The 25384-nt window shown below is 38.0% G+C and overlaps 1 long non-coding RNA gene across 1 annotated transcript; it reads right to left on the bottom strand.

The window, feature by feature from the left end:
* Nucleotides 1-9351: 9351 nt before the first annotated feature.
* On the bottom strand, nt 9352-16783 carry LOC119871790. Its single transcript, XR_005358836.1, has 3 exons — nt 16692-16783; nt 11500-11659; nt 9352-9672 (listed from the first exon to the last, which is right to left on the bottom strand). It is a non-coding gene; the product is annotated as an uncharacterized LOC119871790 (long non-coding RNA).
* Between the last annotated feature and the right edge of the window lie 8601 nt (nt 16784-25384).

The following is a 25384-nucleotide window of genomic DNA, read 5'->3' as shown; positions in this document are numbered from 1 at the left end:
CCAGTGAATTTATTCTAAGGCTTCCAAGTTATGAATAGTGAGGACTTCCCTTATTCCTGCTCTGTGTATTAGATTTAAGCACAAAATTTCATTGGAAAAAGCGTTATAGCCTCCGGAGTATGCAATTTCCATGGCATCTTCCAGGACGACAAACAAGATGTGTGTTGTTTTCTTCTACCCGTAACTTTAAAGGTGTTGCTGCTTCTTTAGCACCTGAACCTTTACTTTCCTCTTCAACACTCACATGGACTTGCTACATTTGGTAGAGCTCCAAGGTTCATGCCATCACCTCCCAAACAATTCTGCTCTTCCAATAAAGATAATTACAAATGAAATATGTATTATTATACTTGGTCTTATGTGATCTCTTCATTATTTGATATACATCAAAGATCTACTTTGGCTCACAAGTGTCTACATGGAAGCTCTGTGTAAGACACTGATTAGATCTGAAGATAAGAGTTTAGATTTGATTTTGCTGGGTCCATCATGTTAACTGCCTAGAATATACATCATTTTACACTTTGCACCTCTGACCTAAGCACTGTACTATTAAAATTCCAACTTGAAAATGTCTTGATTCACTGGGATATTATACAAGTTCAGCTCCTAATAGCAAAGATTCCTTCTAGAACTTTCTGAATCCTTGGAAATATCAAGTATATAATTGTTTTAAATAACCTCTTGACCCATTTGTTCTTCAAATTTTTGTCTTTGGGCCAGTATTGTGAAGATTATTATTTATAGAGTTCTTACTTATTGTCAGGTATTATGCCAAATGTCATACAAAAAATTATCTCATTTAATCCTCAAAACGATCTGGCGACATTTGTGTTATTATTCCCATTGTATTGATGAATTCCTAAGGCTTAGAGAAAAAAAAATAAGTTCCTCACTCAAGATCTCACAGCTGGAATGTGATGAGGCAAGGTTATGAAACAACGGCATTTTGCTCTTAAAATATTAAGAAACTGTTTTTCAAATGCTTGAGAGTCTTCCAGGTAAGAACAGATAAAGTACTAAGTAGGAGCACTTACCTTTGTTAATGCCAACCCACAAAGATAGGATATCCCAGAAAAGGACATTTTTTGTCTTACTCCTATAAAAGAAATGGTAACCAAGATAGGCAGTGCTGGTTTAGCACTAGGACATAGGTGGTAGATGAGCGAAGATCTCTGGCCCCATAGTGAGACATGTTGGCATATGCCAATTAGGGACTACCTTGGGACACAGCAACAGAAAAGCGAGCAATTCGAAGTTCCACATCATTCTCCACAACTTTTTTCCTGGAATAGAAGGAGTGCAGGGACTATAAATGAAGGAACTGGAATCTATGATTGTATCATCTGGGCAAACTTGCAAAGAGAAGATGATTGAAGTTATAAGAGAAGCAAGAGCTGAAGAGAAAGCTAAGTCTCCGAACATCTACCTGATGCCTCCTTCTATCATCTGTGACCTCAATCCTCTTTTGGGGAAATTTTCCCTAACCATGAAAAGAAATGGATATTAATTTCCTAGTATTGATTTTTCACTGGTTCTGGGCCATGGCCCTTTGGCCTAGCAGCTCACAACCCTCCTTTCGAACAACAATATTGTTTTGCATTGAGCCTGATGAATTCACCTTCTGAGGAATCTCAGAAACATCCCCAAAGCTATTACTGGGGAAAGGAACATCCCCTAAAAGACCCAAGAAACCCCATGGTGGCTTCAAATTTACTCAAGGCCCTAGAGAAATGATAACAATGGGACTGAATTTTCCCCTCTTCCTCTATTTTAATACAAAATGAAAAAGTGAAGATAAATGCCACATCCATTTTTAAAGGAATACTAATCCATTATCACATCTCTTTTGCTTTCGATTATTATGTTAACTGACTGATTTTACTCACAGCTTGTGCCAATTAATTTTGATCCCATTTTCAACAGTAGAAGCCTTTGGGATTTTAAAAGTTTCTTATTAATGAATCATTAATTAGTAGCTTGGTGTTACTAGGGTTAAAACATCTAAGGAACATATTTCCTGCAACATTCTCTTAAACTAGGTTTCCTGTACAAATCTGTTTGAGGTTGTTCACAATCACAACAGAAGACTTCCTTTGTGTTCCTTGTTTCAGTTTGCTTGAGAGTGACACTCTATGCTTTGACCTCTCCTTCCTCTGTATTTCTTAATTAGAAATAAAGTTTTCTGTAGCAACCTACCACTTTGGCTCTCCTTTCAGCTGAGCTGTTCACTTTATTCGATAATTATTTAATAAAGAAGAATGGGACCTAGCAATGCCCAGAGATTTTCTCCATTCCCTCTCACAATACGCTTAAGCAATCTGAAAGCTTTTAAATTAAAAACAAGTTTTGCTTCAGGAATATTAAAATTCATGTTAATAAAATATTTACAAGATAAATTTATTTAGCTTATTCAAGAATTTCTTCTCTGAACCCCCAGTTAGGAGATGGTGGGAGGCCTGAGGCCTCACAGTCTATGATGGAAACAATAAAATATAGCCTAGTCATGCTCCTTAAAGAGGTTTCAGATCCTGTGAACCCATCAATATTCTTACTACTATAACAAGGGGAGGGGGCACAAACTGTGTACATCAAGCCACCTTTAAAGTCTCCATAAAGCTGTCCTCTAAATCATGTTGATCAGAGCGCCTGCTCCAAAGTATTTTATGTTTTTCATGCCAGGAATTTACCATTAAAAAATGAATTGGGTGATGGGCATTAAGGAGGGCCTTTGATGTAAATGAGCACCAGGTGTTCTATGAAACTGATGCATCACTAAATCCTACTTCCGAAACTAATAAAAAATAAATTAAAAAATAATTTTCTTCCCAAATTCTATATTCTCTTTTCAAAAGCAAATTCCCCTGGAAGTAACAGAAATGAGTTGATGTCCACGGTTGAGGGGAAAGAGAAACAAAAAGGCAAGTAAGAAAATTCATGGATACAGGTCTCTAGGTTTCAATTTGGCTAAAGTTCAGCCATATGCCCTCAAATTTCTTTTCCAGCAAGACACCTTGGAGAAGTAATTCAGTGAATATTTATTAAACATCAGTTTTGCAGCAGATGCTATTCTCATGCTAAGTCTGTAAAGATGAAAAAGGTCTCTGCCCTGAAGGAACCTACCATTTCATGTTAGAATCAGAATAGAATTGTCCATGATAAAATGTGATGTGCCAACAGAAAACACTTCTTACTACATGCTAGGTATTTTCATAGGCACTTTACATATATTAACTCATTTGACCCTCACCATAATCGTATTAAGTAGTAGTAGTAATACTGCATTTTATACATGAGACACTAAGTAATTTTCCCAACTGGTAAGTCACAAAATGAGAATTAAAAGTCCTACAATCTGACTCCAGTGGCCTTTATTTTAATAATTTAATGACAGGGATCCCTGGGTGGCGCAGCGGTTTAGCGCCTGCCTTTGGCCCAGGGCGCGGTCCTGGAGACCCAGGTCGAGTCCCACGTTGGGCTCCTGGTGCATGGAGCCTGCTTCTCCCTCTGCCTATGTCTCTGCCTCTCTCTCTCTCTCTCTCTCTCTCTCTCTCTCTGTGTGACTATCATAAATGAATAAAAAATTAAAAAAAATAATTTAATGACATGAGCAACATAAACACAGAGAAACTATAAAAGCTTGGAGGAGTGGGTAACTATTTCTACTTAACAGTCTTTGGGAAGGCTTTGCATAAAAGGTGGCCTGTGAGCCAGGCTTTGAAGGATGAATGATGTGGGAGGATGAATAAATGTCAGACAGAGGGTCAGAAAGTACATAGGGTAAGAAAGAAGGGGACATTTCATGGAAGCAGGGATGTGTGATGTGTACACCATTTTCTGGGAAAATTAAATTGGTAAAATAATTGGAAGCCTGAATGGAAGTGAGGAGAGAGGACACTAGGAGACAAAAGGGGATGATGAAAAGGAGATTAAGCAAGTTATTGGATTTCACATCTATGTAGGAATGCCTATGTTCATGTTTACCAGGGGAATTTGTGCATGATTGTTAATGATACCTATGCTCTCAATAGTGTTCTGACTTGTAAAATAAATCATGTGGACACTGAGGCCCAATCAAAGTGTGGAGGCTTGGTATGACCTAAGTCTGCCAAGAATATTTGCCAGTCCAGCCAGTGCCAGGCATATCGCGGGCAGGCCACTTCATTAACAGAGAGAACTCTGCTCTCTTTACACTCTGATGTGAGTCATTTAACACTTAACACTCACTAATCTTTGCATTATCAGATGTAGGTTGTCCCACTCAGGGACTCGTCTCCCCAGGACCCTTTGTCCTCCCTCATCTGAGCTCATGCAACAACTTCATGGTCTAAGTAGGACTGGATCAAAGCCTTCTAGTTCCTCTGTCCTACATTCTGTCAAGTATAACCACTTAGATTTTTCTCAAATGTGAGCGAATAATGTTCTGTTTTTTTATATTATTATATAGAGTTATATGTATTACAGGTTCTTAACTTTCCAAACTTAAGCAAATCGTGTTTCAGTATCTATGCATGCTCATCCACATGAGTTGGTCTTTGTGACTAGAGGTTGAGGGATAAGACACAGTAAAACTGAGTGCCTCTCTGAAAATAAGCTCCCAAATCAAAACGACTTCCATCACAAAGGATCAGATAAGGATATGTTTTGCATTATTAAGTGGAACATCTCATAGTCAGTAGGATGTGGTTGACATTTAGGCTCACGAGGCTTATGACCAAGAAGGGTATGAGAAACTCCAAGTTATCTGCTCACAGACCCACTGATCATTACCACTGATCTTTCTACTTCCAAACTTTTCCAGTCATGGGTCTGCAATCTCCAGATCTACTTATCCATCACCATTTTCTACTCAATCAAAATTATTCTTTCTAGCAACATCCAAATAAACAGATATGAAGGCTACTCCCAATGTTCTCTTTGCTTTTAGATTCTGTGACATTATGATGGTTTGCTTCCAATTCTCTCGTCAGAGATTTTCTTTCTCCTAGATTAGCTATTTCCATATTCCACTACTTAATCATTTCCCCCAATAATCCCATCTAATGAAGTGACTTTAAAAGAAGGTAATCAATTAGAGCTGAATTGAGTTATGTAAAGGACAAATGGGGATGCCTGGGTGGCTCAGTGGTTAAGCATCTGCCTTCAACCCAGGGCATGATCTGGAGTCCTGGGATTGAGTCCCACATTAGGCCCCAGAATGGAGCCTACTTCTCTTTCTACCTATGTCTCTGCTTCTCCCTCTCTCTCTGTGTCTCTCATGAATAAATAAAATCTTAAAAAAAAAGGACAAACCTCTCTCTCTCTGTGTCTCTCATGAATAAACAAAATCTTTAAAAAAAAGGACAAATATAAGAAGAAGATCCCTACAGTTAGTGAGTATTTCAAATATTCCTATATTTCTTGAGCCTCTTTTCTTTTAACCTTCAGGATGACCTTTTAGTGCTCTGAAATTTTATATTTCCCACCTATGTTTAGTGAGCTGTATATTCCCTCTGGTTCTTAATTGCATTTCAGTCATCTTTTATCATTACAGTAAGATTAAATAATAGTGTTACCTATTTTGGCCATATTTTCTAGCTCGTACTGAGGACATTTTGTTGCTTCCCTTATTTATGATGTTTAGATGCTAAATACTGAGGAAAACTTTTATGGATTGATGCTGGTTGATGTATGCTAAATAGGTCAAGAGCCCCCAAAGAATGGGAAGATCACCAGATGTGACTCCTTAAACACACCACTCTCCCTCAGTAATGCCCCCAAATGGTTTGAGCTCTTAAGGTAAAGGTAAAGAGAAGAACTGGTAGAGAGCTGTGAAAGGTATTGTACTGTAGAAAGAAGGATTTGCTTAGATGAATTATTTGTATAAGCTTATTTTTTGAAGCTGGGTTTGAGGTATTATAGTACCTTTCCCATGTGGCAGAATTTTTTAAATTTAAATTCAATTTTCCAACATATAGTGCATCATTAGTTTCAGATGTGATTTTCAATAATTCATCAATTGTGTATCACACCCAGTGCTTATCACATCATGTGTCCTCCTCAATACCCGTCACCCACTTACCCCATCTCCTTACTTCCCTCCCCTTCAGCAACCCTCAGTGTGTTTCCCAGAGTTAAAAGTCTTTCATAGTTTGTCTACCTCTTTGATTTTTCCCCACTCAGTTCTCCACCCCCCTTCCCTTATGGTTCCTTGCACTATTTCTTATATTCTGCATATGAGTGAAACCACAGGATAATTTTCTTTCTCCAACTCATTTCGCTCAGCATAATACCCTCTAGTTCAGTTCATGTCATTGTAAGTGGTAGGTATTCATCCTTTCTGATGGTTCAGTAATAATTCCATGGTGGAATTTATATGTGTAAATATAAATCTTCTTTATCCATTTATCTGTCAAAAAATATCTTGGCTCCTTCCAGTTTGGCTATTGTGGACATTGCTGCTATGAACATGGGGGTGCAGATGTCCCTTCGTTTCACTACCTCTGTATCTTTGGAAAGAATATCCAATGGAAAAAGAGACAGTTTCTACAATAAATGGTGCTGGGAAAATTGGACAGTCACATGCAGAAGACTGAAACTAGACCAGTCTCCCATGTTGCAGAATTTGTGTCAAGTTCTCCTAAGTCTATCAAGAGTATCACACTGGACTCTACCTTTGTTATTTCTACCTTTGCTTATATCCTGCAGACCACTAAGAGAGAGCCCAGGTGATGAGTTCATTTATAGAGTGATAATGTATTCTAACTTTTAAGGAATTTATTAAATATTGAAGACCAATATTCCAACAGATGAAGAATGCAATTAATTTGATTGTAGAAACTTGAGCAGAGCAAAGGGAGTGATTTCTTCAGCTTAGTATGTATGCTCTACATTTTATATTCTAACTATAGCTCTGTTGAGTTACCCTAACCCATATTACTCCTCTGTCCCAGGAGTATTCCTTATTCTCATTCCCTGGTTTACATGATATGCCAGGTAGCAATGATATCTGTAATTGATCTTGGCTTGGGCCTCATTCCTGCCTTAGTCACTGTACTGTGTGAAAATCCAGAATTGAGGTGTTACCATATAGTGTAACAGTGTAATAGTGATTGGTGAAACTAGGCCTAGATTCCTTTCTAGTCTATAACCTAGACTCCTAGGTTGTATGATGACTTGGACCAAGGCTGGAGACATAGGTTGCTTTGAACAGTCTGCCCCTAGGTGTCTGTGACTTCTGAAGACATCATTTTCCTATGACTTGAAACACACAGAAACAAGACTGAATCAGGTAGTGAGAGTGGTCAGAAGGTTTTCTCCATGAATCATATCAGAAAATCTTGAGACTTTGTACTCTCCCAGGTGATATTTGTACTCTCCAAGGAGCTATGATACTTGTGGTAGATTCCATCAGAGGTTCATTGAGCCACAGTCTTCCTGACTCCAAGGAGGACAATAGTATGGGCAGGGAACTGCAGAAAATAGACCAGGTCAACCTCGCATTCTTCCTCTAACACAAGTCAACACACCTGGACCAGGTGAGGGACGGCAGGAGCTAATGCTTATCAAGCTAGCTAGATTAAAACTACTGTGCTCTCTGTGATGCTTAGTTGTGACTCAGCCATTGCCCATTTCCCCTTGAGCTCATGGGCAGAATCTCTGGATGAATTATAAATTTTTTAAAGAAAAATAGCAAGTTTCAAGTCCTGTTCTTTTACAGAGGAAATGAGGATAGTAACTCTACCTCCCTTATAGGATTATTGTGAAGATCACATGATGAAATATTTAAATCACTTATCAGAGTGCCTGGAACATATTAAACAATTAAGCAATATCAGCTATATTTTTCTGCCAGAGAATCTTAAAGATTTTTAAGAACATCTACTAATCTTTACTCACTTTCAAATGAGAAATTTGAGACCTAGAGAGAGGGAGTTGTGAGTCCAAATCCTTATCATATAAAACATTAACTAAACTATATATCTATTGAATTTATTATATGAACACCTATTCTATTATATAAAATATAATTTAAAATTTATTATTCAAGGGAAGATTATAGATTTTCAATAAAAATGATTACATTGAAGTTGACACAATTCCTAAAACTTGTCCTTATTTGAGCTTTTACCTGGGAAGAACAGATCACTAAGGGAAAGATTTAAGCTCTGTAATTGAAAAAAGAAAAGGCAGAGGGTGAGGAGTAACATGGATAAAAGGAAAAAGATTAAAACCTAGAAGATTTAGTGTGTCTTATATTTGTGTAGAATGTCTTGATTTATAATGTACAAGGTTAATGGACATGAGAATTATTTTAGACACATTGATGGGCAGGGAAATTGAGAACCAGAGAGATCGAGATATCCTAACACCAAACAAGTAGCGATATAGGCAGGATTAGAGGAATGCTTGCTCTCATGACCTGTTAAGTGGTTTTCCAGTCATTTATGGAGTCTAATGATTTCAAGTCAATTCAAGCTCAATAAGTAAAATATAAAATAATTTATCTTAGTCCTATAGAAACATACAAATCCAGAAAAACAGAAACACACACACACATACCTTTATAGGTATATGCATTTAAACATACATACATTTATAACTTGAGTGACAAATTATCAAGGGCTACAGGTGGAGTTCATGAGAGTTCTCTTGCCCTTTTTTTTTTTTTTTTTTTTCCAATTCTTGTTCGGATTCCTCAAGTATACGTGTAGAAAGCTCTGGAAATTGTGGCACCAAAACTAGAAACCAGTCTCTCTTTTTTTTTTTTAAGATATTTTATTATTTTATTTTTTTGTGATTTAACTTTTTTTATAAATTTATTTTTTATTGGTGTTCAATTTGCCAACATATAGAATAACACCCAGTGCCCATCCCATCAAGTGCCCCCCTCAGTGCCCATCACCCAGTCACCCTCACCCCCACCCACCTCCCCTTTGACCACCCCTAGTTCGTTTCCCAGAGTTAGGAGTCTCTCATGTTCTGTTTCCCTTTCTGATATTTCCCACTCATTTTTTCTCCTTTCCCCTTTATTCCCTTTCACTATTTTTTATATTCCCCAAATGAATGAGACCATATAATGTTTGTCCTTCTCCGATTGACTTATTTCACTCAGCACAATACCCTCCAGGTCCATCCACGTCGAAGCAAATGGTGGGTATTTGTCGTTTCTAATGGCTGAGGAATATTCCATTGTATACATAGAGCACATCTTCTTTATCCATTCATCTTTTGATGGACACCGAGGCTCCTTCCACAGTTTGGCTATTGTGGACATTGCTGCTAGAAACATCGGGGTGCAGGTGTCCCGGTGTTTCACTGCATCTGTATCTTTGGGGTAAATCCCCAGCAGTGCAATTGCTGGGTCGTAGGGCAGATCTATTTTTAACTCTTTGAGGAACCTCCACACAGTTTTCCAGAGTGGCTGCACTGGTTCACATTCCCACCAACTGTGCAGGAGGGTTCCCCTTTCTCCACATCCTCTCCAACATTTGTGGTAGAAACCAGTCTCTGTTCCTTGTAGGACCACCTGTTTAAGATCCTTTTCTCCTCATATGTTGGTGATTCTCCCCATGTCTCCCTTTCCTATAATTGGTAGATCATTCTCTGGCCATTGGCATAAGATTAGTCAATGTAGAAAATGATGATGCTTCAACAGGGTCATATGAGCCAGGATAATGTAAGAGGTAGAACCTGAATGATACATAGAATGGATACAAGTTGGTTTGTTGAAGAAGAATATCAGACTTGATCCAGTAATTTAAATTTAATTTAAATAAAAAAGATGCCCATCACTGGCATCTCTGGCGCTTATTACAAGTGATGATAATAAACCCAAATAGTTGCACAGTCATTTGTGGTTTGCAAAGTTATTATATACAAACTATTTTATTTTATTCTCAAAATAAACCTGTGAGGTTGGTAAAGTATAAAGTAGATATTGTTATTTGCTTTTAAAACCAGATGCCAAAGAAAAATATTCACAAATAATTGAGGAAGGTAAATAGGTCACTCTCTGAAGCTAATATTTCATAATCAAAATGTATATCAGAAAAAATGAACTTTAAGAAACAATGTATTTTGGTCCATCTGGACTTGAGTATAATCTGAATAACCGTGTTTATCCAAAATACAATGTGTTAATTAGTATCTTAGTTCACATGGGCTGCTATACCAACAACAACAACAAAAATCCATGGACAAGGTGGCTTAAACAATAAGCACTATTTCTCACAGTTCTGAAGGATGCATGAGTGCCAGCAGATTCAGCATCTGGTGAGAGCCTGCCTCCTGATTCATAGGTGGCCATAGTCTCACTGTGTCTTCACATGGTGAAAAGGACAAGGGAGTTCTCTGAGTTCTCTTTTATAACAGCACTAATTGTATTCATGAGGGCTCTAGCATCAAGATCTAATACCATCACATTAGGAATTAGGATTTCGGCATATGAATTTTGGAGACACACAAACATTCAGCCCCCAGCACCCGGGCAGTGTGTAGAAGCTGGGTAGGAACTCAGAACCATTAAAAATATATATATTTAAGACAAATACAGCTAAGATAAACCTGAGAGGTAAAAAAAAAAAAAAAAAAAAACTAAACAAATGAACTGATGAATTCCAAATATTCTGGTCTCAGAGTCAAGCCAACCCTCTTGTAGAAAGGGATAAAAGAAGTTGTAGTCAACTGATTCTAAGTGTTACCAGCCCATTGGAACATTACTAATACAGAGAGAGGAATGCAATACCTATTTAAAATATCTAGTTTGGTGATTTACTAACTCTGGCCTAGGGAATAGCATGAAAGTACAATAAAATTTCCACCAGTCAATGGCAAAAATGAGATTTTAACATTAGCATTTCCTTTCTTTGGAAGGAATACATTTTTTTCCTTCTGAAATTATATGTCTCTCCTCCCTTTTTAAAAGATGGTAGTTCTAGTGCTATATTTTTAATGCCTTTACTTGCCAAAATAAGGAGGTAACTCCATATGTAGCCCTAATTGAAATTTTTTTGTATTTGCTGACAAATAAAATCCAAAACTGGAGTAAAGCCAATTCTGTTCAACAATTTGATCCAATCCACCAATTTTCCTTCTAATTTGGCTTCTTACTAAGATCTTGCTGAGAGAGACTGCAGGCTTTAGATTTTGCTAGGTAGTGTGACATTTAGGATTCACATTTTAAATTGAACTTTGGACATTCAGACTTCCCATGTGTAGCAGTATTTTACTTAACAATTGTAAGTATTCTGGATTCATGATAAATTAATAAATTAGGATTCTGCTTTTATGCCTCAGCTTTATGTGCTGGTTAATGTGAAATGTCCCCTGTGAGAGATAATCCCCCCTCCAAGTGTAGAGAAAATTAAGTTTCCAAGACTACCGAACTGAAGGTCAGATGTCTAGACTGTGAGAAATTCACTGAGGTCATAAATATCAGTCTCTGTCGTCTCTTGGAACAGCTGCTTGGCTTTTTCCCGGTGATGCATCAATATCGATTGCTGAGTTCCACACTCTTACCTTTTTTATACTGATGAGGAAAAATAACACAAAGGCATTAAACCCGAGGCATGGAAATGAAATAATCTGGGTGGTTCTGGTTTCCAAATATAAGTCTTCTGATTCTTGGTCCTCATCATATGCTATTAGCTGGTGTTTCAACTGTTCCTTTGAAGCAACTCTAAAGGGTGGGAAGAGAAGATTCTATAGGATGAAATGAAGTTGGGAGGGAACTGGGGAACTGGGGATGGTGGGGGAGGACAGTTAACTTCTAAATAAATTTTCTAAGCTTCCATTTTATGTTGTGTTATTTAAAAATCTGATAAATGAATATTTTATATTCTATTCCAAAATGAGTTCTATTTTTTTCATCTTCAAAATTTCAAGTCATTCAGACTTCATAAGCCCACCTCGGATTAATCCTTGTCCACATAACACAGTGTTTTTGTTTTTGTTTTTTTTTCACATAACACAGTTTGAAAGGCAGGGCTTTACCTTGTGTTGTTTCCTCTTGATGTGGTCATTTTAAAAGAAATTTGCTTTTCCTATTTTCCTTTTCTGTCTTTCTCTCTTTCTACATGCATACTCCAACCTATTCCCTTATCTTCTTCACCTAGTCTTCAGGGTTCCAGTCTGGTATTAAATGGTTGAAGGTTTTGCCCTGCAACTCAGTGCCCTTGATCTATCCTTTTCTCATCCACTGGTCTCAAGAAAGCTTCTCTGGCCTATATCATGAAATCAGTTCTGAACATTAAAAAAAAAAAAAAAAAAAGTATGTACAGCGTTGCCCAGGTAGCTCTGTCAGTTGAGTGACAGACTCTTGATTTTGGCTCAGGTCATGATCTCAGGGTCCTGAATCAAGCCCCAAGTCAGGGCCCATGCTCAGTGTGGAGTCTGCTTGAGATTCTCTCTCTCCCTCTTTCTCTTTGAGCTCCCATCCTTGCATATGCTCTCTCTCTCAAATAAATAAATATATCTTTAAAAGGTAAGTACACACATATTTGAAAAATAAAGAACATTAAGTACAATATTGAACTAATTATCGCTGATGTGATATTAGAAAGAAATATTTTTTTCTTTGCATTTGTCTATATTTCCCTATTGCATGCATTGGTTTCATAACCAAAAACAGAGAGTAAGAGTTGCTATTTAAACACAAGATCAATTTTGGAGAAGAGAGAAACCATTATAATTCCATTATTGGAAAAATAGAAAAAGAGAAGAAAAAACTGCCCCCCCCACCACAATAAAACTCTTTCATGTTTCCATACTTAAGTGTACAGTTTAGTGGTATTAAATAGATTCACACTGGGAAGCCATAGCTTCCATCTATCCCACAAGTCTTTATCATATAAAACTGAAATTCCATGTCTATTAAACAGTAACGCCCCCATCTTTCCTCCCCCGACCCCCAAGACCCTGGCAACTACTATTATATTTTCTGTCTTTATGACTTTGACTATTCTAAGTACCCCATTTAAGTGGAATCATGCAGTTTTTGTCTTTTTGTGACTGACTTATTTCACTTAGCATCATGACCCATGTTGCAGCATCTAGTAGAACCTACTTCCTTTTTAAGGCTGTACAATATTCAGTCGTATGCACGTACCACATTTTGGTTCTCCATTCATTGGTCTATGGACATGGATTTCTTCCACATTTTAATTACTGTGAATAATGCTGCTATAAACATGGATGTACAAGGATCTCTTTGAGACTCTGCTTTCAATTATTTTGGGTATATACCCAGAAGGGCTGGGTTCATATGGTAGTTCTAGTTTTAATCTTTTGAGAAACCTCTGTATTGTTTTCCAGAACACCTGTACCACTTTACATCCCTACCAACAGTGCACAAGGGTTCCAATTTCTCCACATACCCTCTTAATGTGAATTTTTTTCATAATTGACAAACTGTGAAATCCTATTTTTCCCTTAATAGAATATTATAATATTTTCTAGATTGATAGAATTTTCAAATTTCTTATTTAATAATACTTTTTTTGCTTTTGTGATGTTTATACAGATTTCCATTGAATAAATGTATCTGAATATATCCTCTTTTACTCTACGAGTGACTTGCCTATTAAATGACTTAGCATGCCATGATATTGTGATTTATAAGAAATATAAATATATTTTGGTTATTTCTCATATGTATTTGGTCTTTGTCTCCAATTCCTGGCTTACTGGTCCCAAAACCCTTGGAATTTCCTGGGAGATGAGAGCAATGGGATTATTTTTTGTTATAATATTTGGTTTCTTGTCCACAGTTCCTGAGGTCACTTCAGAGCAGAAAGGTGAACCGGGCATCTTGTTATTCATAACAAGCCCCTTTCCACTATACCTGGGTTTATGTTAATGAGATGATTTTTGGAAAGTGCCTAAGGATGGGGACTGGTTACCAGGGGAACAGACAATGAATGAAAGGTTGCAACTTAGGGGGGATCAGCGGTTTAGTGCCACCTTCAGCCCAGGGCCTGATCCTGGAGACCTGGGATAGAGTCCCACATCAGGCTCCCTGCATGGAGCCTGCTTCTCCCTCTGCCTGTGTCTCTGCCTCTCTCTCTCTCTTTCTCTCTCTGTCTCTTATAAATAAAATCTTTAAAAAAAAAGTCACAACTTTGAGTCTCACCCTCTGATTTCTACAGAGGGAAGAAGGCTTAGAGGTGGAAACAAACCTGGCCCTTAATCAATCATGACTATGTAATAAGCTGACACAAAACTTAAAAGGATCAGTTTGGAGAGCTTCCAGGTTACTGAATGCATGCAGATTCAAGGAGAGTGGCCTGCCCAGAGAGGGTGTAGAAACTCTGCTCTTTCCCTACACCTTACTCTATGCATCTCTTCCATCTGGATGTTCCTGAATTATATCCTTTTATAACAAACTGGTCATCTAGTAGGTAAAATACTTCCCTGACTTCTGTGAGTTGCTCTAATAAAACAATTGAACTCAAAGAAGAGGTCATGGGAACCTCTCACCTGTAGCCAGTAGGTCAGAAGGCCAAGTGACAACCTGGACTTGCAATTGGCCTCTGAAGTGTGTATATGTGGGGGGGCTTAAATTGTGGGGTCTGAGGTTATCTCCAGGTAGGTAGTGTCAGAATTGAGTTGGATTGTAGGACACCCAGCTGATGTCAGAGAATGGCTTGGATGTGTGAGCACATCCCTCCCCCTTTTTGGAAACTGAGTCCACAACAACTGTAATAAGACAAACATCAGGCATTTAATGCTCTTCATGCAAACATCTTAGATCCATTTCTACTTGCTGTACCAATGCCTGCCTCCAGCCTTTTGATCTTTTTTCTGTTTATCAATATTTCAGTTCCCTTAGAGTTAATATTTTTGTTTGTTTGTTCACTCTGTCTGACTTTTAGACTCACTCCAAGGACTTGACTCATACTTGTCTTATGGGAGATTATTGCTTTTTCCTCTCTTGAGCAAAATGCTTAATGCAGGAGTGCATCATGTTCTCTACCAGGCTCAGAGCTGCATATGAACAGGAAAACTTTAGCTATCTTTCTAAAATCAGTCTATCCCCATGGTCTGGTGCAGGGACAGTTAGTAGGTAGTCAAGATATTTTGTTGATTTTGATTAATCAAGTGAATGCTTTTGTTTGTTTCATTTTCTTTGTTTTTACGAAATCCATTTTGTAAAAAAGATGTCTGTTGTTATAGCAACATGTGCAAATTATCATGGCAACATGCTCTGGCATCAATTTCAATTACCCGTAAAATAGAAATGCTTGTCTGATTTAAAACAAGCAAGAGAGTTGGACTTCTACTCTCAGGTTCTATGTTCTCATGCCTCTTACCTCACCTCTGGCAACAACTCAACTATCAATATTTTTTTAAAGATTTTATTTATTTATTCATGAGAGACATGGAGAGAGAGAGGCAGAGACATAGGCAGAGGGAGAAGCAGGCTCTATGCAGGGAGCCTGACTTGGGACTCAATCCCAGGACTCCAGGATCACGCCCTGAGCCAAAGGCAGATGCTCAACAGTTGAGCCACCCATGTGTCCCTCAATTTCTAAAACAAAATGTACTAATCTGAAAGACTTGTCAAATATTTTTGAGCAACTAAAGAAATCTGTTGACTTTCAGATCCCTCAATTTGTGAATGAGCAGTCAAGGTGACATTTTTGGTAAACCCTCTCTTGATGGACATAAAATTAGAGGTGGATTTACGAATGAAATTCAGAAACCCTGCTTGGGTAGATCGAGTGTTCCTAATGATCCTCAGGAGTGTGTTTAACATTCCTGTCCAGGAAGAACTGACTAATGCTGGCTCTGAATGTTCATCAGGGGAGAAACCTGTCAGCTGATATGACAGGTAGAATAATGCTTCCCAAAGATGCCTATGTCCCAATCCCCAGAGCCTGTGAATATGTTAGGTTACTGGCAAAGGGGAATCAAGGATGTAGATGGAGTTAGTTGCTGATTAGCTGACTTTTAGAAAAGGAGAATCTCCTAGATGATGGTAGTAGGCCCAGTGTGATTACAGATGTTCTCACAAGTGGAAGAGTGAGGCAGAAGAGGAAAACAGAGAAATGGCAGCAAAGGAAGAGCCCAGCCCTATCAATACCTTGATTTTAGCACAGTGAGACTCATTTTGGACCTCTAGCCTCCAAAGTCATAAGGCAATAAATTGGCATGGTTTTAAACCATTACATTTGTAGTAATTTCTATTTTAAAATTTATTTATTTATTTATTTATTTATTTATTTATTTATTTATTTGAGAGAGAGCATCCACACACGCCTAAGCAATTGAGTTGGGGGTGAGGGAGGAAAGAGAGGGACAAGCAGAAACCATGCTGAGGATGGAGCCCCACGTGGGGCTTGATGTGAGGCTCAATTTCATGATCCTGAGATCATGACCTGAGCCGAAATCAAGAATTGACCACCTAACTGACTGAGCCACCCAGGCACTCGTATTTGTGGCAATTTCTTACAGCAGCAATAGGAAACCCATACAGAGGTATGTCTCTGAGGTTCACCACTGATTCAGAAGCTTCACTGGGACTCTGCTCTCCTGAGCAAAGTTGTGAGACCTAGGCTCTGAGGAATATGTGGACTGATAAGATCCTGTAAATACATAAGCCTTGCAGGAATATTGGTACATAGGACTAGAAGCACACAGGGGGTTGGAAACCCTAGATGCTCAATGGGACAAGTCCTAGAAAGACACCAGGGTAAACACTTAGCTCTCACCTGCCCCAGAACTGCAATTGTACATTGATCTTGAGCAGATGTTCCTCAGCCTCACAAGACTCTTGTACTTTCAGTGCCAGAGGTCTGGACTGAGAGAATATGAAGAAGAAGTCTTAACAAAGATAGTAATAAAAATTATATTACTTTGTTTCCATTTTTGGAAAACAAAATTAAGGTTGTGGAAATTTAATTTAAATATGTGGAAAAGCTGAAATGCTTTTATGTCTCAAATTTCTCTTATTCTTTAAATTCAGGATGGGGAAAATGATTCCAAACAAGACACGAGTCAAAAAAATTTCCATTGTATTTAGGCCCACTAATAACTGTAGGAGCAAAACTTAACTTCAGTGTAGCAGACATATGTATATGTGTGTGTATATATATGAATCTGTATATATAGAATGACTATTATAAAGATGCGACATATTTCTCTATATATACGGAGATAGAGATTCTCAGGGGAGGAAATCTTTACACATACCTAATTCACGAGGTGAGTTTGAAAGTTTTATGTTTTGATTCTTAGCAATGTCAGGAACTGAAGAACTTGGAATTTTCCTTTGACCAATATGTAATAGGTCATGTAATAGGTCATATAATAATTCATAGTAATAGGATTTAATCTCCTCCTTCTTTTAAGTCTCCAGTTACTGTAGTGGAAGCAAAGGGTTGGCCACATTAGGCTGTGTGCCTCCAGGCTGTACTTAGGTAGTCTGTTTTACAAAATCAAAGGAATGTAAAATGCAACAAGTTGTAGCTCCAAGGTCACAGTAATCCCACTTGTGACCTACTTCATCAAAATGAAAATACATCACTGGGTGCACCCTCCATGTGTAAATCCGAAAGGTGGAAGAATGGGTAACTCACTTTTGTACTTTTCCTTGCATTTTGGGCTTGTGATAAAAAAGAATGAAGAAGCATACAGAGTCTCTTCTAGTTCTTTAAATCATCCCTGGATCTTTTGACCTGTTCAGCGGATTTCTCCCTGCTTTAAGATGGCAGCTATGGTCACTTTCTCCTCTTCGACATATATTAGCTTTACAGATAACAGGGATTTTGGCAGTATCTTGGATCTGTGGTGCAGTCTACTATGTCAATAACTCTAGACATAAATTCCTCCACTCTGGACACCACCAAAACATTTGAATTTGGCAAAGTGTGCTCTGTCGCCCTCTGCTGGATGTAGAAACATCTCCCAATCAACCCTGAGTTGAAGGTTCTTGACCAGCACTCATCAGGATATTTGACATTGGAGGGGCAAGAAAACCAGAGGAAACGTGTTTTATGAATTACTTGATAGTTTGGAGGAGATGACAATCTCTGCGTCAATATTTATGTACAAAGATGTTCCAGCATCACGTCATTTAAAAGATCTTTTTCAAAAATTACAATCAAAATATTGAACAATGGTGTTAAAAATAATTATATCCAATTAATTGGATTATGAGCATTTCTGACATGAATTACTTTAATTACAATAAATATGTGTGATTATTGTTATAATCTGAAAAATGCTTTCTTTACATAAGACTGCCGAATAAAATAAAATTAAATATTTAAAAAATTGGTTTTATCTGTTATCTTGTCAAAAATCCAGAAATAGAAAAAAATTAAAACCATCAAATCAATAAATAACATTTAGTGAAAGTTTACTATGCATGTAAGAACTGCCCACAAACTAGGAGCTTCAAATTCAAAAATTGATATGAAGATTAGGGGCATGAAGTTATAGGATGACTTACCAAGTGAAAAATAAATAAGTTGTTTAATCTTGACAATGATTGGTAATTACAAAGGGGGTTTCCAGATGGTGGGAGATTGATGAACAGTGATTATTTCATACCATTTTTAGAAAGGGAAGTTTAGGGGTTTTTTTATGATTATCAGAGCATTTATAAGAAATAATCTAAGTTCCTGAAATAAGCTAGATTTAGTTTTGCTTTCACTGCTTAAATAGTTTTGTCTGCTCAGGGAATTTTCAAGTCTAGTCTTCATTTTGTATTTAATGTTAACAATGTAAAAGTATTCCTGTGTTTTAAAAATTTTTGTGTCTGTCCATTTATAAACTTTAAATTAAAATAAACTTTTTAATATGAACATAATGGTTTTTATAATCTGGCTGTACCTAAATGTCCAGCCTCATTGTCCCTTTATTTCTCCTTCAGTCCAAATTGCCAAACTATTTGTCAATTCTTTGAAATGAATTCTATCAAAATGTTGTGCCTTCGGATATGCTATTACCTCTCTGTGAAATGCAATTCATTCCTTTTTCATTTGTCAAAATTTCTCTGTAAAAAATCTGACCTGATTCCCACAAATTACATGTTCTCTTTTTGCTCTAATTTTAGATGCTGAATGCCATAATATTACGTGTCACATTTTATTGTATTCTTTAAGCTCCTTGGAAGTCTGGACTGTGTTTCTGATTTCTATATATGTCAGGTTTTGTAGACAGAGTTAACTTGGCTTATAAAATAGATTGGTATGTGTTTTACATTATTTCTTCTTAAAAGTTTTAGGAAACTATCTAAACCTCAAGCTTCCTTTACAGCAGTTTTTTGTTTGTTTGTTTGTTTTATTTTGTTTTGTTTTGTCTTTTTTTTTTTTTTGGTATTACAAATTCAATGCATTTGATGGTTAGAGAAATAATGTGATTTTCTATTTTATTCTATGTCAGTTTTTGAAAGTTATGCTTTTTAGGGAATGTGTAAATTTTGTCTAAATTGTTAAATTTATTGGAAAAGTCAAATTACAATTAGAAAGCTAAACATACCAGGGGTCCCTGGGTGGCTCAGTCAGTTAAGCATCCAACTCTTGGTTATGGCGGTGATCTCAGGGCTGTGAGATAGAGCCATGCGGCAGGCTCCATTCTGGGTGTGGAGACTGCTTAAGATTCTTCCTCTGGATCCTCTCCCCCTCTCTCAAAAAAACAAAAACAAAAACAAACACCCCCCCCCCCAAAACAGCAAACATTTCTGCTCATCAGAATCACTTAAAAGAGTCTGATTCTGATTAAGATGAAGTAATCATACTCCATCTAATCTCTCAAACCGAATGCATGAAGTTGCTGCCTGAAGATTCTGAAAAGTAAATGGTAGCAGGAAGATGGGGGACAGAAACTGGGACTAATACAGCAATGAATTTCCTGTCCCCCTCACTACCAGTGTCCTCTAGCCTGGGTTTAAGGGCAAATTGAAACCCGAATCACATCATTTTACAGACAGAAAGAACTGGAGAAGCACTTTCTGATTTGAAGAGTGGGAAGGGAAATTCCAAGGGTCAGGGAGAGGATGGTAAGTCCCTGGATGTTTCTGCTGTGTGTGTGTGTGTGTGTGTGTGTGTGTGTTTTCTTTTCAAAAGATTTTATTTATTCATGAGAGACACAGAGCGAGAGAGAGAGGCAGAGACACAGGCAGAGGGAGAAGCAGGCTCCCTGCAGGGAGCCTGACATGGGACTCCATCCTGGAACTCCAGGATCAGGCCCTGGGCCAAAGGGGGCACTAAACCGCTGAGCCACCTGGGCTGCCCTGTTTTCTATTCTCTCCTACTCCTCTGCTCCCAGGAGATACTGAGGCAGAGGTAATGGTAGCAGTGACAGGGCAGTGGCAGCCCAGCAAGAAGACAGAACTCTGGTTTCAAGAATGTGGGAAGAATCTCTGGTTCATTTTCTCTCTTTCTTCCACTTTCCAGAAAGGCAGATGCCATCACAGAAATACACAGCAGAGTTTAGAAAACTAAAGTTCCAATTTTCTAGTTGGAAAATGAGTAACTAGAGCTAAAAGGGCAGCTCTCTAAGCATGTAGAAAACTAAAACATGGTAATCAAATAAAACTTGTATATGAACTCTTTGGGCTCATCCCTTGGATGTATATTCATGATTCTAACCAAAAATAGCACATCAAATCTTTGGATAACTGAAGTATGGGGTACACTGCTCAGGTCCCAGACTTGCATGAGGTGGTTCACATAAGGGACAGACCCAAATAACAAGGCAGATGCTTCCAAAACTGAACTTAGTGCCATAACCCACAGAAGGCAAGCATAAGCTTATAATAACCTGTATGAAAAAAGACCAATATTATAAATGATCAAAATTTGCCTGAGAAGAGATAGGCAATCTGAATATCTATTAAAGAAATTAAATCTGCAAAAAAAAAAAATCCACAAAAGGGATTTCCAAGCCCAACTGAGACAAAAAGATCTCTAATACTCACTGAGTTTCATTTTCTTCATCTATAGAACAGAACTCACAATTCATACCAAGACTTCACAGGGATTCATCAATTTTAAATAATGCATGAGAATGTGTTTTTACAAGTGGCAAATTGTGCACAAATGAGAGAAAATAAGTAACTGGACAGCCTGTCACACATGTACAGCCTTTTGGGAGAAGCAGAACATTCTCAGAACCTGGAAGTATCTACTATGTCAGTAATATGTTTTCTCCCTCCCTCTCACCGACAAGCCTGTTTCTGAACACAGTAATTCAGCATGTAGAGGCCAGCCTGTGGCCTGAAGTGGACATGAAATGCAGATTCTGGGCTTCTTCAGCTAATCCATCACCCACCTAAAACTGAGAATAACAGCATGAAAGAGTCTCCCTCTCCGTGTGTAATGAGGAAATGAATGCCTGCAACAGCAAGAAAGAGGAAATTTGCTACTACTATGGATGGATATGCTGATGTTTGTTCTAAATGTAGAAATTAGATGGTCACAAATGGAACTGACTTTAAATTAGCTCTCGGGACTCCTGGATGGCAGAGTTGGTTAAGCGCCCTATTCCTGGTTTTGGCTCAGGTTGTGATCTCAGGGTTGTGAGATCGAGCCCCGTGTGGGGCTCTGCACACAGTATGGAGTCTGCTTAAGACTCTGTCTCCTTCTTCCTCTGCCCCACTTCCCTGTCCTCTTGCTCTCTCTCTCTAAAATAAATAAATAGATCTTTAAAAATAAATAAATAAATTAGCTCTCAAGAACAGAAATTGAGTCAAAATAAAGACATCTTGCTATATATAATGATAGCCACTGACAATAATTTAGATCGGGATAAATAACCCTTTTCTGACTCAAACTCAGACCCTGAGACAATTAAATAAAGTCTGTGGGGTTTATGACTAATAAAACTCCAGATTTATTTTCCCTCAATGATCAACTCTTTTAACACCTTCTAAGAATTCAAGAGAGACAGCACAACTTTTTAATTAACCTCAAGTTACTCATTGCCTGAGAGCACAAGCCAGAGTTCTGCAGTGAACCACTTGAAACACAGGTCTTGCAGGTGAATTGTGGGTTTTGGATAGGGTATATTTTTGGTCCAAGGAAATAACAGCTGAGACTGGATGCAGGAAAATGGAGCAGGAGTGATGGAAAGACCCCACCTCAAAAATATGAGAAAAATTCTTAGAGGCACAAAATCAAGAAGAGTCCAAAAACCAGTCCATTATCTCTAGGCAGAAGTGAAAATTAAGTCGTTAACTAGAATCTTTTCAAGCTTTTCAAGAAAGACATTTATATTTTCTGTTAGCATCTAGGTCAGTATGTGATAGTCTTTAAGTATATAATCTAATCCCTTTTTCTGTACATTACAATTTTCTTAAAACTTGAAAAAAATGGAAAGAACCTTGGAGCTAATACAGTTCATTTTTCTATGTTGATAGCAGTATACAATAAAGAATACAATAAAGAACATTGAATCCAGACTGAAACCTTGTTTTTTTTCTCCCTTCCTCTTGGTGTCTTTATGTAAAATTATGAACAAAGGTGAATGGCTTTGCTATGCCCCTGCCCAGGCTAGATCACTGGGCTTTGCAAGGCTTTCAGTGGACCAACCACTTCTACTGGAAACATCTACCTTGACTTAATGACCTGTTATTTTTGAACAATCTAGCTTTTTATACCATACATGTGAGACTCTTAAACCCACCTAGAAGTTAACAGAAAATCATGGATCAGCTTCACTCTCGAGATGTCAACTTGTATCTTTTAAGTATGGAATGTCTAGATGCCACCAAGTTGTTGGTTGGTGCCTGTAAGAATTATCCTGACTCACCTTCACTGATCGTTATTTCTATAGCTTCTATCAATGAAAGCCAATTAGACGAATTCCACAAATATAATATGGGCTCAGATAAACCATAGTTTTCTAGGTATTCATAGTCACAGATCTTAACAGATCATAGAATTGAAAGATCTCAAGAAATCATCTGCTTCTGACCTTTATTAAACAGATTAAAACCAAACCAAACCAAACCAAAACAGCTGTGGCTGGAGGAAATAATCCTAATTTTTAAAAAAAAAATTCCCGTCTGATAATTCCAGTATTCTTATCATATCTGAGTTTGGTTCTCATGCTTGTTTGGTGTCTTCATGTTTTCCTCCTGCCTCCTGACATGTCTTATGACTTTTGTTGAAAGTGATTCATGTTTTATCTCTTAATAGGGACTGAAATAAACTGGCCCTCATGTGTGAAGATTTATATGAATCTGGCTGGAAATGAGGCTGTGTTTAATGTTTGTTGTAGTTCCAGGGATCAGACTTCAGATTTCTCTATTGTCCTTGTTCTTTTTTTTGTTTGTTTGTTTCTTTCTATTGGAGTTCAATTTGCCAACATATAGCATAACACCCAGTGCTCGTCCCATCAAGTGTCTCCCTCAGTGCCCGTCACCCAGTCACCCCCATCCCCTGCCCACCTCCCTTTCTACCACCCCTTGTTCGTTTCCCAGAGCTTTGGGTCTTCTCTATGTCCTGCTCAGAGATAAGCTGTCTTGAAGCTGTTTAAATTGTAGCCCACTGTTATTGTGCTTCAGGGTTGATGGAGTGGTTGAAGGCATGTCCTATAATCTTCTAATTGAGTCTCAGTCCTTTAGTGGGCCTGTATCTCATGGATGTGGCCTTCAAAAGTGTTTTGTTTATGTCCTTCTATCAGTCGCTACAACTTTCTTTCCCCTTGTCTCCCACTCTCTTACCTAGGGGCATCATTTTCAATCTATTTTGGAAGATCTCTACCATGTTGGCTTTTTTTTTTTTTTTTAAATAAGATGAGAAAGGAAGACCAAACTGGGGCATAATTCCTGTCTCTGACTGGGGAAAATGTTTCAGATTTGCTATCTATCAAGTGCTTTCCCCCTGAAGGTTAGGTCTTCATTAGGGAAAACAAACTGGATGGGTTTCAGGATGAGGACTCTTGATTCCTGGCCAGAACCAACAGAGGATCTGTTTCATCTCATTACCAGGAGAACCTTGTGGATTGCTACAGAGCAAGCCTGTAATATGGGGTCCCCATATGACTGAGGGCCCCAGAAGTTTCTCACAGTTATGCTAGTCTTCACTCAGCCTCCTGCAATTCATTAAAATAATATTCGAGTGTTCTTACAAGCTTATGGAGTTATGAACTTTTGCTTCAGGTAAGCACATCATGACGGCTGTTTCTCTCTGGTACATTGGTCTCTAGTTTTCAGGCTGGCAGTTTGCCCTGCAACTCTGTTCTCTGATGGGCCCAAGAAAAGCCATTAATTTTTAGTTTTCCTAGTTTTTTTCTTGCACAGACAGGAATGACAACTTTCAGTTTCTTTACATGTCCTAATTCAAACCCTTTGTTATCATACAAATCTTCACAACTGCTGTTGGCTAGTTCAGTACAGAAAGTAAAGTGCGAGGGTGCCTGGGTGGCTCAGAGATTGAGCACCTGCCCCTGGATCAGGGTGTGACCCGTGATCTCAGGATCAAGTCCCACATCAGGCTCCCTGCCGGGAGCCTGCTTCTCCCTCTGCCTACGTCTCTGCCATTCTCTCTCTGTGTCTTTCACGAATAAATAAATTTTAAAAATCTTTAAAAAAGAAAGAAAGTGGGCATCACCAGGACATGATTAACAAGAACATCATTATACAGTGATATAGCACCCCTATATAGTGTAGACAGGAACAGATAAAAAATGGTAGGGATGTGGACTTAGTAGAAACTTTGAAAAAGAAAAGGGGGTTGGTGAAATGTGAATGCTTAGTGTAGCTGCAGCAAATAAACTAATGTTTAGAATAATTTTCCTAGAAATTCCTTTGAGTCTGTGTTAGCCGAAGTGCTTGAATAAAATAATAACTAAATTTTTCTGCATATTTGTCATGTCCAGTGTTATTTAATCTTTGCAGTCCTGTGATTCAATTCTGGCTATAAATTCATGATATAAGTACCATGTTATTAAGCACCACTTTAACCATTAAGAAACTGACTTTTACTTTTAAATTCGGCCACTTTTCCTGTGTCACACAGGTGGTAAGAAGTAGAAGAAGGGCTAGAACCATGATTCATGTGACTCCAAACTTCCTGTTCTTAATCAGTAGTGTAGGTCCTCCCAAGGAGATAAAAAAAGTATTCTAGAAAAGAATCCTATGATTGATATATATGACTGACCACTTTAAGGTCAGGAGAAGCTTGAAGGCATCAGTTTATAGGTAAAATGTGAATTGCTAGTCAAGCTACATATGTTACCTTGCAACACCTTTTCCTTTTAAAGGGAAATTGATGTTGCCAAGTCAGGGCGGACCCACCAAAACGGTCAGAATGTTGAAAGCTTGAGAAATACTCCATGAAATGATAAATGAGGAACATTTGGTGGAAGCAGATGTTTGCATTAAGAGGTGTGGGTGCCAGAAGTTCCCCACGTCTCTTCAACTTCACTGTCAAGATGGATACAACTTTGGGAC

Source organism: Canis lupus, chromosome 5 (assembly GCF_011100685.1).
Source record: "Canis lupus familiaris isolate Mischka breed German Shepherd chromosome 5, alternate assembly UU_Cfam_GSD_1.0, whole genome shotgun sequence".
Taxonomy (NCBI): Eukaryota; Metazoa; Chordata; class Mammalia; order Carnivora; family Canidae; genus Canis; species Canis lupus.
Note: the sequence above shows the minus strand (reverse complement) of the source record. Positions and strands in the feature narration are given on the sequence as shown.